At 38.9% G+C, this 12802-nt stretch overlaps 1 protein-coding gene across 11 annotated transcripts in view; it reads left to right on the top strand.

Moving 5' to 3' along the window:
* Positions 1-1855: 1855 nt before the first annotated feature.
* Positions 1856-12802, top strand: part of HNRNPC (heterogeneous nuclear ribonucleoprotein C) — a 53147-nt gene continuing 42200 nt past the window's right edge. For 3 of the 11 annotated variants that reach the window (XM_032416966.1, XM_032416970.1, XM_032416974.1), the window contains exon 1: positions 2670-2820. The gene's annotated coding sequence lies outside the window, so the exon portion shown is untranslated. Of the gene's footprint in view, positions 2821-3456; positions 3503-8023; positions 8050-8085; positions 8768-12802 lie in introns of those variants that run through there. The other 8 variants (XM_032416969.1, XM_032416973.1, XM_032416972.1 and 5 more) reach the window with 7 other exon arrangements.

Consider the following 12802-nt stretch of genomic DNA (forward strand, 5'->3'; position numbering starts at 1 on the left):
ATAAGAAATGTTGGTGGGAATGTGGAGAAAAAGGAACCCTCCTGGCCTGATGGGGGAAAATGTAAATTTGGGGAGGGTGGGGAATGTAAATTTTTGGTGCAATCACGGTGGAAAAGAGTATGGGTGTACCTTAAAAAATTAAAAATAGAAATACTATATGATCCAGTGATTCCACCACTGGCTATTTACCCAGAAAAAACGAAAACACTAATTGGAAAAGATATATGCACCCCTATATTTATTGCAACATTATTTATAACGGCCAAGATATGGAAGCAACGTTAAGTGTTCATCAATAGATAAATGGATAAAGATGATATATATCTTTATATACACACAATGGAATATTTCTAAAAAGAATGAGATCTTGCCATTTACAACAACATGGATGGGCCTAGAGGGTATTATGTTAAGTGAAATACATCAGACAGAGAAGGCAAATGCCATATGATTTCACTTATATGTGGAATCTAAAAAACAAAACAAAACAAAACACAGAAAAAGACTCATAAATACAGAGAACTGGTGGTTGCCAGAGGGGGAGAGAGTGGGTGGGATAGGTGAAATAGGGAGAAAGGGATTAAGAGGTACAGACTTCGATTTATAAAAGAAATAAGCCACAGAGATTCTAAAAGTATAGCACAGTGACTACAGCCTATAACATTATAATGACATTGTATGGTAACTACACTTATTGTGGGTGGTGAGCATTGCATAATGTATAGAACTGTGGAATCACTAGGTTGTGCACCTGAAACTAATATAACATAATCAACTATACTTCAATAATAAACATTTTTTTTTATAAAACCTTACCATCCAGGAGGAGAGATGAGTGTAAAATTAACCATAGAGCTGTGAGTTTCCAATGCAATGTGGCAACTGAGCTGGCATTAAGCACCTGGAGGATGATTACTTGTTCAGAGTTGACAATTTGGAAAATACAGAAAAGCACAAGCAAAAAAAAAAAAAAAAAAACCCTAAAAAAACAAAAAGCACCTAATTCTCCCACAAAAAGAACCACTATTAGTATTTTGGTATTTTTTTTTTACATTGCTTTTGTTTTTGGTTTTCAGGTTAGCTTAAAAACAATACATGCATATGGCAAAAAAAAGTCTACCAGTATAAAAAGGCATACCACTTAAAAAGGTAAAAGGTCCGCTCCCCAGAGGCACGTTAAAATAAATTTCTAGGTCCAAGATGGAGTCCCTCCTGCCAGGGGTCACGTCCCAGAAACCAAACTTTGGTGTTCATTTAAATTCTTCTTGACCGGAAACACTGTATCTTGTCAGCCAATCCCCAAAAGCCAAGTCAACGCTGGGCTCCCAAACTTACTTCCTTGCTCCTTGACCTTTGTAAATAAGGTCAGATATGCAACTCCAGGCCTGTTTTGATTTGCCGCGTCTAATGCTCTGTAAAAGTCGCTGTTGCCCAAACGCCCTCTAGTAGAAGGCTCCATTGCTTGTGAGGCATTGTATTCTCCTAATCCGTGGATGGTTTTCCCTTGGGAAGAAAGGACATCAAGCTAGTTACAAAATTGTTTGTTTTGTCATTTGACAGGTAACAGACAGCTTCGTTGTGAATCTATCTGCAATTCAGAATTAATTCAAAACTAATGCATAAAACTGCATTCACATATACATTTACCCCTTAAAATGGATAGATGTAATCACGTTATCAGGTGTTCTGCATCTTCCTTTCCTTAACGGCACAAGGCAATCTCCCTCCTTCTTAGAAGAGCTGGACCTATTTCTTACTGCGTTCAGAGCTGCTGCAATATAACCAGAGGGACTGGGCAGGTGGTGACCCCACCGAGTAGACAGTAGGTCATTTCGGGAGGCGGGGGGAGACAGAGGGGTAAGCCAATTTGGTTGGCATGTAGGGTATCAGCAGGATGATTGGAGGCCAGAGGGTGGGCATAGTATTCCAGGCCAGCACTTTAAACTTCCTTTACTTCTTGTTGTGGAAAGGAATAAGTAAGTCAGTTGGTTTGGGTGAGATACGGTTTGTATGAAGAAGGGCTTGACGGGCTGACAAGTGGATCCAGGAGGGAGCTGACATTTGAGTCTAGAACTGAGAAGTGATCTAGGGTCGGGAAAACTGTAGGGTTGGTTAGTTTTCTGCAGCCTGGTCTTCACTGCTCCCTCCCCTAAGAAAAGTCCTCTCTTTAGCTACATTCGGTGGAGGATTCACTAAGCGCATCATCTTTTTCCTAGGCCGGGTGCTACAGCAGAGCCTTCGAGCCGGTACCTAACAAAATCCCTCAGTCCTTTCCCCGCCCCCGGGCCGCGGGAATTCTGAGATCTGGGCGGGCCTTCTGCTAGGCGCTCTATGAAGCAGGGATAGGAGAATACAGCCGCCAATCAGACCTCCCAGATACCCGGATGCGAAGCGATGCGCGATACAAAGGCGCGTTACCACCCAGCACTTCGTCAAGTACAGTGGCCAATAAGCACTTCTCAGGTGATAAATGACAGGAAAAATAGCCATTTACAAACTAGTTTCTCTCACGCATGTGGAAATTCTCCTGCATAGTCTAACCCACTACTGATTGTGATTGGGCAGAATTGTGAAGAGCGGTAGAACTGTCTAATTAGAAGCGGGAGCGAGAAAAGTCGCAGCCAATAGCACGATTCTCGGGAGCGGGGCGGGGGCTAGGCCTTCGCCTCGGCGGCAGAGGAGACTCGGGGGCCATTTTGTGAAGAGACGAAGACTGAGCGGTGTGGCCGTGTTGTCGACCTCGAGCAGCAGTTGGCTTCTCCACGTAGAACTCGGGAGTAGGAGATTCAGAATCGAATCTCTTCTCCCTTCCCCCTCCTGGTAAGTGGAGGGGGCAGAAGCAGGGCAGGCGCTGGGTTCCTCGGCGAGCGCGAGGGGGTGTGGGAGAAAAGACGAGGGAACCCTACCCTCGGTAGAGTAACCAGGCCTCCATTTATTCTCTTTGCGTTGGGGCATTAGGTTTTATGCAGAGAGAGTTTTATAGGCCTCAGCCCTTGCGCAGATTAAACCTAGTGTCCTCTAGGCCACGATCGGCAGGGAAAACGTCCTTTTCCTTTTTCGCTCTTTTTCTGTGTTAACGGCTGCTTTCCTTTCATTTTCTACGACCATGAGGACTCCGAGAGAGAGATGAAAGGGAAGATCGAGATGCTCATTAATACAGTTGAAGTTCACGTAGTGCTGATGCCTCCTGTTAAATTTAAAAATTGGGCGGGGGATGGGTAAGGGTTACCAAGTAGATACTGTACCGCGAGCCTCTAAATTCTGGAGCGTACCGCAGGGCGTAAGAGTTGTAAATATAACAATAGATTTAATGTTTTACTGATCATTTTTTATTTTACACCTCTCTGAGCAACGGCGGACCTCGAAGTAGTTATTTTCAATTCTATTTTTTTAATATTGTAATCTCATTTACATATTAACAGTAATAATTAAAGCTGGCTTACTTTTTATCTGCAGGTTACAAATCACTTGAAATATATAAGTTAGTGGAACTTTGCTTGAGGTAGGTACTACTATCTTTCTCAGACAGAAACTGAGAGGCACAAGAGTGTCGGTTGCCAGGGTCATAATAAATGAGTAGCGGAACTAAGGAATTTGACTCTACTAGGTTAGTCAAGTGGTTTTTACCTAGCTATTGGAATGGTAGGTATTGATAGTACTGTATTTGAATTTTTTACGAGAACCTAATTACAGCAGTCACTAGCGGTAACTGGAAATTCCCAAACTGCACTTGGGAAAAATAATTATGAGAATTGGCAGTTATTATTAATTTAACATTCTAATACAAACTTAAAATTTGACTTTCAGGGTATTCTGGCATTGATTTTCCAAAATATCTATCTGAAAAGTATGTAGTTAACCATACTTTTTATTAAAGTAGTATTGTGCCCACTATTTGCTAAGTCCTGAAACTTAGGAAAATGTTCGCTAGGTTTATAAAAATTACATAGGTGTTTCTAAGTAGTATCACATTCACTTATCCAAGAAATCGCCTTTTTTTTTTTTTTGGATACTTGGGGAAGGGGAAGATTTCTTTTTTCATAGTGTGTTCTCTCACAAAAACTGTTAGGCAAAGTTTAAACCAATACTGAAGGATAAAATCATCCCTTAGGAAACAGAAGGTAAAAGTACTTTTATCCGGAATGATGAATGCATTTGTCAACTCCCTCACCATGTAGATAATGTAATAGGGATTAAAAGCATTGCTCTTTAGGAAAAACGTAAACCTGTATATTATTACATGCGCTTAAAACTAAAGTTTGTATCACTGCAGAACTGTTAGAAATGAGATAAGGGCAGTGATTAGTTGATTTAACTCCTAAACGTAATAAAAATATCGTTGGCAAATAGAAATGTAAGGAATTAATATTTAATAACAGTTGATAAAAATTGAAAATGGGCACTTTTCTTGCCTTGACCTCTTAGAAATACTGGGTTTCTTGGGATCAGCATGTACCAAGGAAACCGTTCCTTTGAGTTACTATCCATCTGGAAAGATTGGGCCCCAGAATTAATGTCTGAAACAATTTTAGAAGGGGTTTTCAGATAGGCTTTAATAGCATTTTCGTGTGGCTAAAGAGGAAGGATTTAAGAAGGATGCCTAAGTTGCAGGTCTTCCGACCTTTTTGTGTTTCCCATGCTCGTTGCACTGGAATGCTTGGTGTTGGTTGCTATTCCTTCTGTGGAGAATTTAAACATTCCTTATATTTGTGATTAGGGCTTTAGTGGGTTTCACATAGCATGCATCTTCGTTTTGGTTGGAATTGCTGTAAGAACAAGTAAGGAATAAATCCAAAATCGTTAATTCTAATAAAAATTATATTAAGTAGTCATTATCTAAGATGTTAACTGGGGAGTGACAGTTGAAAGAATCTTGGCCTGAGAGAAGAGAACTGTATCCCCATCTCCCTTACCCCCCCCGTTATTGTATTAGGCAAATCAAAAGTTATGGATTTCAAGAGGGCTTAGACATTTTACCTATTTTATTTTATTTTTTTTTTTTTTTTTAAGATTTTTATTTATTTGCGAGAGAGAGAATGAGAGACAGCATGAGAGGGAGGAGGGTCAGAGGGAGAACCAGACTCCCTGCTGAGCCGGGAGCCTGATGTGGGACTCGATCCCGGGACTCCAGGATCATGACCTGAGCCGAAGGCAGTCGCTTAACCAACTGAGCCACCCAGGCACCCCATTTTACCTATTTTAATTTCTGATTTCTACTCAAGTCATTTGTCAGAAGGCTGAAGTGTATAAAGTTTTATTAAAAGCAGTTTTTATATATTAATGATATCTAAATAACTTAGTCTTGAAATAGCTTTATAATTGTCTTTGGAGATCGTTATTTGCTCATATTTAATATGTATATTCATCCTGATTGGGGTCAGGGAAGATGATGGTTATTATGTATTAGATTTATTAGAGAATTGACGGGTGAGAACCAGCACTATTTGATGTAGCGTAAATGCAAGTGTTCTCTTAGATATTAGAAAGTTGGGGCTTATAAAAGGGAAAAAGGATTACCATAGGGTTTTTTAATTCTCTTGGTGCATTTACTATGGTAAGTCATGATGATCTTGGATTTACTTTATACCACTCTTAACTATGGGATAGGGGTTCCCCATTAAACTCTCATAGTGGTTCTTAAATGTGAACCCACATTAGAATCAGTAAGGGGAATAGTTAAAATAGATTGCTGGGCTCCACCACCAGTTTCTAATTAAGTCTGGTGTGGGCCTTGGTAATTTGCATTTCTAATAAGTGCCACTTGGTGCTGGTTGGCAACCCACACTTTGAGAATAGTGCTTTAGAAGAAGGGATCCAAACCTCCCAGAGGTATTACAAAGTATAACTTAGGTACACTGTTAATTGCAAAGCATTATAATTAGGCACTAAAACTGGTCTTTTTTTTTTATGAGTTGGTAGCTCATCAGTTTAACGTAACTTTCTGGAAGACCTCTTGATGACTTTCAGAAATGTAAATGTTTCTTTTCATCATCTTGGTGAGCGTTTGTCTTGCAACACATGTGCAAAGGCTTTATTTGTAGATGAGCCACAAAGTTACTTAACATACCCTGAAGATTTTGAGTACTGGGTTCAAGCTGTGACTTAAGAAAATTGAAAGTTTCAGCATAACTGGACATCGCAAACACTTCTGTAGAGATAATATTCAAATGTGTATGTTTTCTACAACTTTTTTTTTTATGGTTTGTATAATTTGTTTTGAAGATTTTATTTTTAAGTAATCCCTACACCCAACATGGGGCTCGAACCCACAGCCCTGAGAGTGAGTCCCACACTTGGAAAAATTTACAGTTAAAATTTTAGAGGTTTAGTACCTGTTCTGTTGCTGTAGTCATCCACACATAATTGACTCAAGGAACACTTTTTAATTTTAATTTTATTATTTTTTTGATTTTTTTTTGAGGGGGAGGGGCAGAGGGAGTGGGAGAGAATTCTTGAACAGCAGGCTCCAGGGCCAATGCAGGGCTCCAGCTCACAACCCTGAGATCATGACCTGAGCTGAAATCAAGAGTCAGATGCCTAACCAACTAAGCTACCCAGGCTGCCCTGACCTTTCTTTTTTTTTTCCCCTGCTTTTTGAAGTAAGCTCTACACCGAATGTGGGGCTTGAACTCACGGCTCTGAGATCAAGAGTCACATGCTCTACCAACTGAGCCAGCCAGGTCCCCCTAGTTTACTGACATTTGTAAAGGAGAATAAGACCATTTGGCTGAATATTAAAATATGAGGGTGGTGATTTCCTTATTTTCTCAAAAATCCTACAGCCTAATTGAAAATCTTGTAGCTGATGAAACAGCCAATTTGTCATGCATGTTATTTTTTAGTGTGTTCTGTGTCAGATTCTTAGAATTCATATCTTGAAATTAGCTCTGTATACTAGCTTATAAACAGAAACAAATCCATTAAGGACCATAATTTTCACTTACTTTATGACATTATTCAGTAACTCTAGTAAACTTTTCTCCTTCATTTGTGGTTTTTCATTCTGTCACTGGAATGATGAGCTCCTTATTTATTAATTTTTACGATGTGCTCCTTAAGTAAACATCTTTTCCCCCTATAGAACCTATCAGGTCTTGTAGTCTCATCACTTTACAGGTTTTGAGAATAGATGTCCTCTTTAGTGTGTATCTTCATGGTAGACCATTCCCCTTCATAATCTTGATATTTGACACTTGCTCACTTCTTCATCTCTGTTGGCCTGGTTTTTCTATAATTTCGTTGTCCAAACTGCTGATTATCAAATGAATGTTTGAATGTAGATTTTTGTTTTTAAGACCCTTGTGGGAATATAGGCATATATTTAGTAAATTTTTGTCACCTACTGATAATTGAATTGTGAAGACAGTCACTGGTAGAGGTGATGGTTCTATAGAGGCTCTTCCCTTCCCAGTGTAATGTTATGCTTTACCAAAATGTGTTACATGCAATGGACAGATGTTTCTGTCTTGGGGGTTTAGGGCACAACATTTCTGAGGAACTCTGACTCAATCTGTCCCTTCTCCTTTCACAGGGCAGCAAGGCGAACCCCATCCCTACTCACTGGAGCTCAGCTTTGATTTTTAACCTCCCTTCCCCACCCTTCCAGAACACACACATTCCCATTCCAAAATTGATTTTATAAAGAGATTTTAAACATAATGATGCAACTTGGTGTGCACTACGGCAAATTTACAGGTGTTTTTTTTTCAATTGTTTCCAAAACGGGACTTGGATTTAAGATGTAATTTTTAAAATTTCTATTCTATTTTTTCTGCAGCAGTTGGGTTAGAGGAGGAGGAGCCTTTTAGCCTCTCATAAACTGACCTCTCTACTTCCTCGTGTATTTTTAAGATTGATTGATGATGTGGAAAGGGCTTTGCTTGTCTGCTACTGAGAACTTTACCCTTGCGGTTTTTGTGGAAACTGCTTTTGGAAAAAGAAAAGAAATGAACTTTACTGACTTGACATTTTTGCACCTCCCGTTTTTCTAATCTGGGCTATTTTTATTTTTGTTTTTTTACAGTGAGATTTTTTTGATCTTCAGCTACAGTAAGTTATTCCAATTTTTTTTTTACATTTTTCCTGACTTTCCGCTGATTTCCTTTTTATTGTTGTTACTAGTTACTATTATTATTTATTATTATTATACTTAATGATGGTGATGATGATGATGATAATGACACTGATGATTTTTAACCGGATTAAAATCGAGTTTTTCTGAATGTTCATAAGAATTTCTCCGGCCTCCTGATTGACTTTGGAGTTTTGCATCTTGGGAGAGAAGGTGAAGGCATTAGCATTTTTAAGTGGATTGATCACATAAACCTTTTCTCTCCCAACCCCACCCTTGCCCTCATCCCCTTCCCCAGGCTCGAAAGAATTTTACTGGCTGTTAAGTCTGTGACCTTATTTTTCCTGATCTTTAACTTAACTGTTTAAGAGCATCTCTGGACGTCTGTATTTTTTATTTTTTATTTTTGTTTTTTTTATTTTTAATCTTTCATTTGTTAAAATTTTTAAACTGTGCTGCAATAAAATGTGTGTGGTACTACTTAACACCTATGATGGTGATGGCATTTTCCCAGAAAGCCATTTTCCTCCTGTTTCCCTTGAAATCCCATCCTGCTTTTCCTGTACACTACTACCCCTCACAAACCACAAGCTGCAGCAACATGGATGCCCAGCCTGGAACAGCAGCAGCCAGGATGACCTGGAGCCAGGGGGGCCTTCGGAACAGATGCACACCCTTCCTGGGTGATGGTAAGAGGTGTGAGGTCCACTTGGTTTCATTGCAAAGACTAGGAAATACACCCATTTAAGTCTAGTTGATACAGTGTAGGTGATAGCTTCTGGTAATGTTTGGGTTAAGATTTTTGTGTATCTCGAGATGTTTCCCAAAGGATGCCAGCTCAGTTTTTTATAAGCTAATGGATTTATGAGGTTGTAACTAACTTGGGCTGACTGAGAATTTTTGGTAATTGGAAAGAGCAGCTGAAGTTTACATATACTTCAGAATGAAAATGGTTTGTTTTAAATAGCAACAAGACAAGGACATATTAGATGGGTTTATTCTTAGATTATTGCAAATTAGTAAAAATTTTGTCATTCAGAGTAATCTTCCTTGGGTTTGTAACAGTAGTTTTTGATTGTACTCCAGTTAGACTATTCTTACTGAAATTTAACATGAATCAAATCACAAGAAACATGCTGTAATATTAAATGCTATCTCACTGGGAGGGTTTTTTTTTGTTTGTTTTAAAGGATAGGTAGATTTTTAATCTCAGAAAGCAGTGAAATCTCTTTAACCTGTATCCAAATCAGGAAAGGTGTAGAGTTGATCTCTTTTTCAGTGGTGACTTGTGACCCAGCAAATGTTGGGGAATCTAATGTGTTCCCAATAGTAATAGGAAGGAATGATTACCTAAAGAATTAAGAATTTTAGCAACCTGTAGTATTTAAAAGATTTATTCATTTTAGAAGGTAGGGGCATAGGGAGAGAGAGTCCTAAGCAGACTCCACACTGAGTGCAGGTCTTGATCCCACAACCTGAGCCAAAACCAAGAGTTGGATGCCCAACCAACTGTTCCACTCAGGCACCCCACAGCCTATAGTATTTTACTGACTACAGTGGAATATTTTGATAGCTCACTCTAGAGTTGCTGTAGATTTTGAGCTGAAGGAAAAAAATGATTTTTAAAAGGCATATTCAATGCTGTGTGTCACTAGGATAAATCACATACTACTTCCTTATTTGTACTAAAGGAATAAAATAACACTGAAGGCATCCTCAAAGGAAAACCGAATGGGAGAAAGTTATATAAAATGTCCTGAGGTTATCTGGAAGAGGAATGGAAAATTTTCTTTTATAGGTCCAAGTATTATTGATGTTCTCTGTTACATGAAAGCTATTTTTACCTGTTAACTCTTCTGTCATGGTGTGGCTGCTGTTCGCTATCGGTCCGTCCTTGTTAATTCTACAAATTCTTGTGGGTCATGTTCTGGTTTGGGGAGACACAAAAAGGTATGGTAGTTTTTCAGGGACTTGGAACCTTGTGAGGGAGACAGATGAATGAGACAATGTCATCATGTGATCAGAGGTAAACATAGAACCTATAGAAGCATGTAAAAATAAGTACCTGATTGACTCTTAAAAGGGCAGGAAATGCTTCTAAGAGAAAGGGAACTGAATTGAACCTTAGAATTAAGGCCAGATTATAAAAATTTTAATGCCATGCTAAGGAGTTTGTATTTTATCCAAAAACTATTGATGAGCTATTAAAAGGTTCTAAACCAGGGATTGAGATCAGATTTTCATTTTGGAAATGTCATTCTGATGGTGTGGAAATGGCTTGGAGGAGGTAGGTGATAAGGAAGATAGTAAAATACACAGAAAAATAATGAGCTGGCCTGGTCAAAAGCAATGGTATTGGGACTAGAGAGGAACTGATAAATTTAGGAGGATTTGATGGTTACTGTGATAATGAGCAAGGGATTCAGTGTGACTCCCAAGATAGATGAAGGGAGCAGATTAGGGTAAGAATAGGAGAAAGCAATTTAAACAATTGGTTTTTTGAGGCGCACGTGGAATATTCAAGTAGAGATGCTTATTCATTAGACGTTTGAGTGCTTATTCTGAAAATCACCAGTAGGGTGGGGCATAGGGATGAAGAAAACATACTGTCCCCTGTCCTCTTGGACAGATCATTGAGGGGAGAAATTGAGTGACAAAGAGCACTATATCTAGAAGGAAAGAACAGAGTAAGATTATAGAAAGGGAACCAAATTTAGAATATGGAGGTGGTAGGGTGCTTCCAGTGAAGTGACCTTGAATTGATGGTGAAATTAAGATCTAGAAGTGGGTTATCCTACCTGAAAGCACAGGTAATGGAGGGAAATCTTGACTTCAGAGCAAAAAATTACTACTGGAGAATAGTCACCAAGAATGCATAGAATAAGAGACAAAGTTGGAAAGATAAGCAATTAGCAAGCATGGTATACAGGTCCTTGTGGGATCCTTATTTAATATCTAGGTTGTCTTGGGAACAAAGGGAATCTTTTGAAGGACCTTGGAGAATGCTGAGATCCTATTAACTTTGGAATTTCCTTCTGGCTATTGTCTGGGGAATGTTAGTAATGAGGACAAAGTTCAAGGAGGACAATATATTAGACCTATCAGAGTAGGTCACTATCTTCTAATCTTTCAGAAAAAAGTAGTAATCCTAGGCCTGGGGATACTTGCCCAGTTGTTTAAAGTGAGTTTTTTGTGTGTGTATTAATGAGCAGATATAATTAGTTTGAAGAGGACAGGTTGATCAGACTCTAGGAAACTACTGATCTACTTCTCTGTTTGAAAGGAAAAATGAAGTAGACCCTCAATTTTTTCCTTTTGGAAGTAATAATCTGGGCACCTTATTGTGAATATGTCCGTCATTGTTAATGTTCTTAACAGCTTTTTTAATTAAACTTTGTGTATTATCATCAGAATTTTGGAGATGACACAATTTTAAAAATTTGCTCACAGTTAGACATACCTAATAAATGGTGACACATGGATTCAACCCAGGCCGTTAAGCCTACAGATTTCAACTCTTAATCATACTAGATTGATTGTTCTTTATTTGACATAATGAAGTATTTTCGAAAAATCTTCAGTTGGGCTAAAGTTACCCCTCCCCCCCAAAAAAAGAAACTGCTTTGGACTTCTATTTTTAAAGTTTCCAACTAAATATCATCATTAATATATTTAGCTTAATTCTTTTTTTTAAGATTTTGTTTATTTATTTGACAAAGACAGACACAAAGACACAGAGAGGGAACACAAGCAGGGGGAGTGAGAGGGAGAAGTAGGCCTCCCGCGGACCAGGGAGCCTGATGCGGGGCTCGATCCCAGGACCCCGGGATCATGACCCTAGCAGAAGGTAGATGCTCTAACGACTGAGCCACCCAGGCGCCCCTTGTTGATTCTTCTTATCACTTTATTTATTTATTTTTAAAGATTTTATTTATTTATTTGAGAGAGAGAATGAGAGCACATGAAAGGGGCAAGGGTCAGAGGGAGAAGCAGACTCCCCGCTGAGCAGGGAGCCCGATGCGGGACTCGATCCCGGGACTTCAGGATCATGACCTGAGCCAAAGGCAGTCGCCTAACCAATTGAGCCACCCAGGCGCCCTGTTCTTATCACTTTAAATGACATGATGAAGAGTCCAAGGTAATAAATTAGATAGAGGTAGCTTTGTGGTATAATTTCATAAAATGTTTGGATGTGACCATATTTCAGGGAACTAAACACACTTTAAAAGTGAGTTTTAGTTGAAGAAATAAATAATTGCATTTGTGGTTTTAAAAAAATACACATCCCAGAATGGTGTATTGCCAAATCCAGCAGTCGTCTTTTAGTCCTCATCACACTTGACCAGTTGGTGTGATTTAACCAGTTGGGCCACTTTCCTCCTTGAAATATTTTTTATATAGTTTTAGGTTTTTGTTCTGTATCTGGCTTCAACTCTGTTGGAATACTCTGTGTTCATTCCTTCCACTTCTCTTTTTTACATTCCCTGGGTCATTTCATTCAATCAGATGATTTTATATACCATCTATAAGCTAATGAGATTCCCATGCTTGCATCACCAGCCTGGACTTTTTCGAATGACATGCCAGTATGTCTAGTTACCTAGCTGACGACTCCTTGAATGTTAACTATTACCAATTTAAAAGTCCCAAACTGGGCTCCTGCTAGTCTCAAACCAGTGTTTCCCGTTTTGGTTAATGCCCGTTTTGGTTGCTGCTTGAAAATCAATAGCT

Source organism: Phoca vitulina, unplaced genomic scaffold, assembly GCF_004348235.1.
Source record: "Phoca vitulina isolate PV1807 unplaced genomic scaffold, GSC_HSeal_1.0 scaffold20, whole genome shotgun sequence".
Lineage (NCBI taxonomy): Eukaryota > Metazoa > Chordata > Mammalia > Carnivora > Phocidae > Phoca > Phoca vitulina.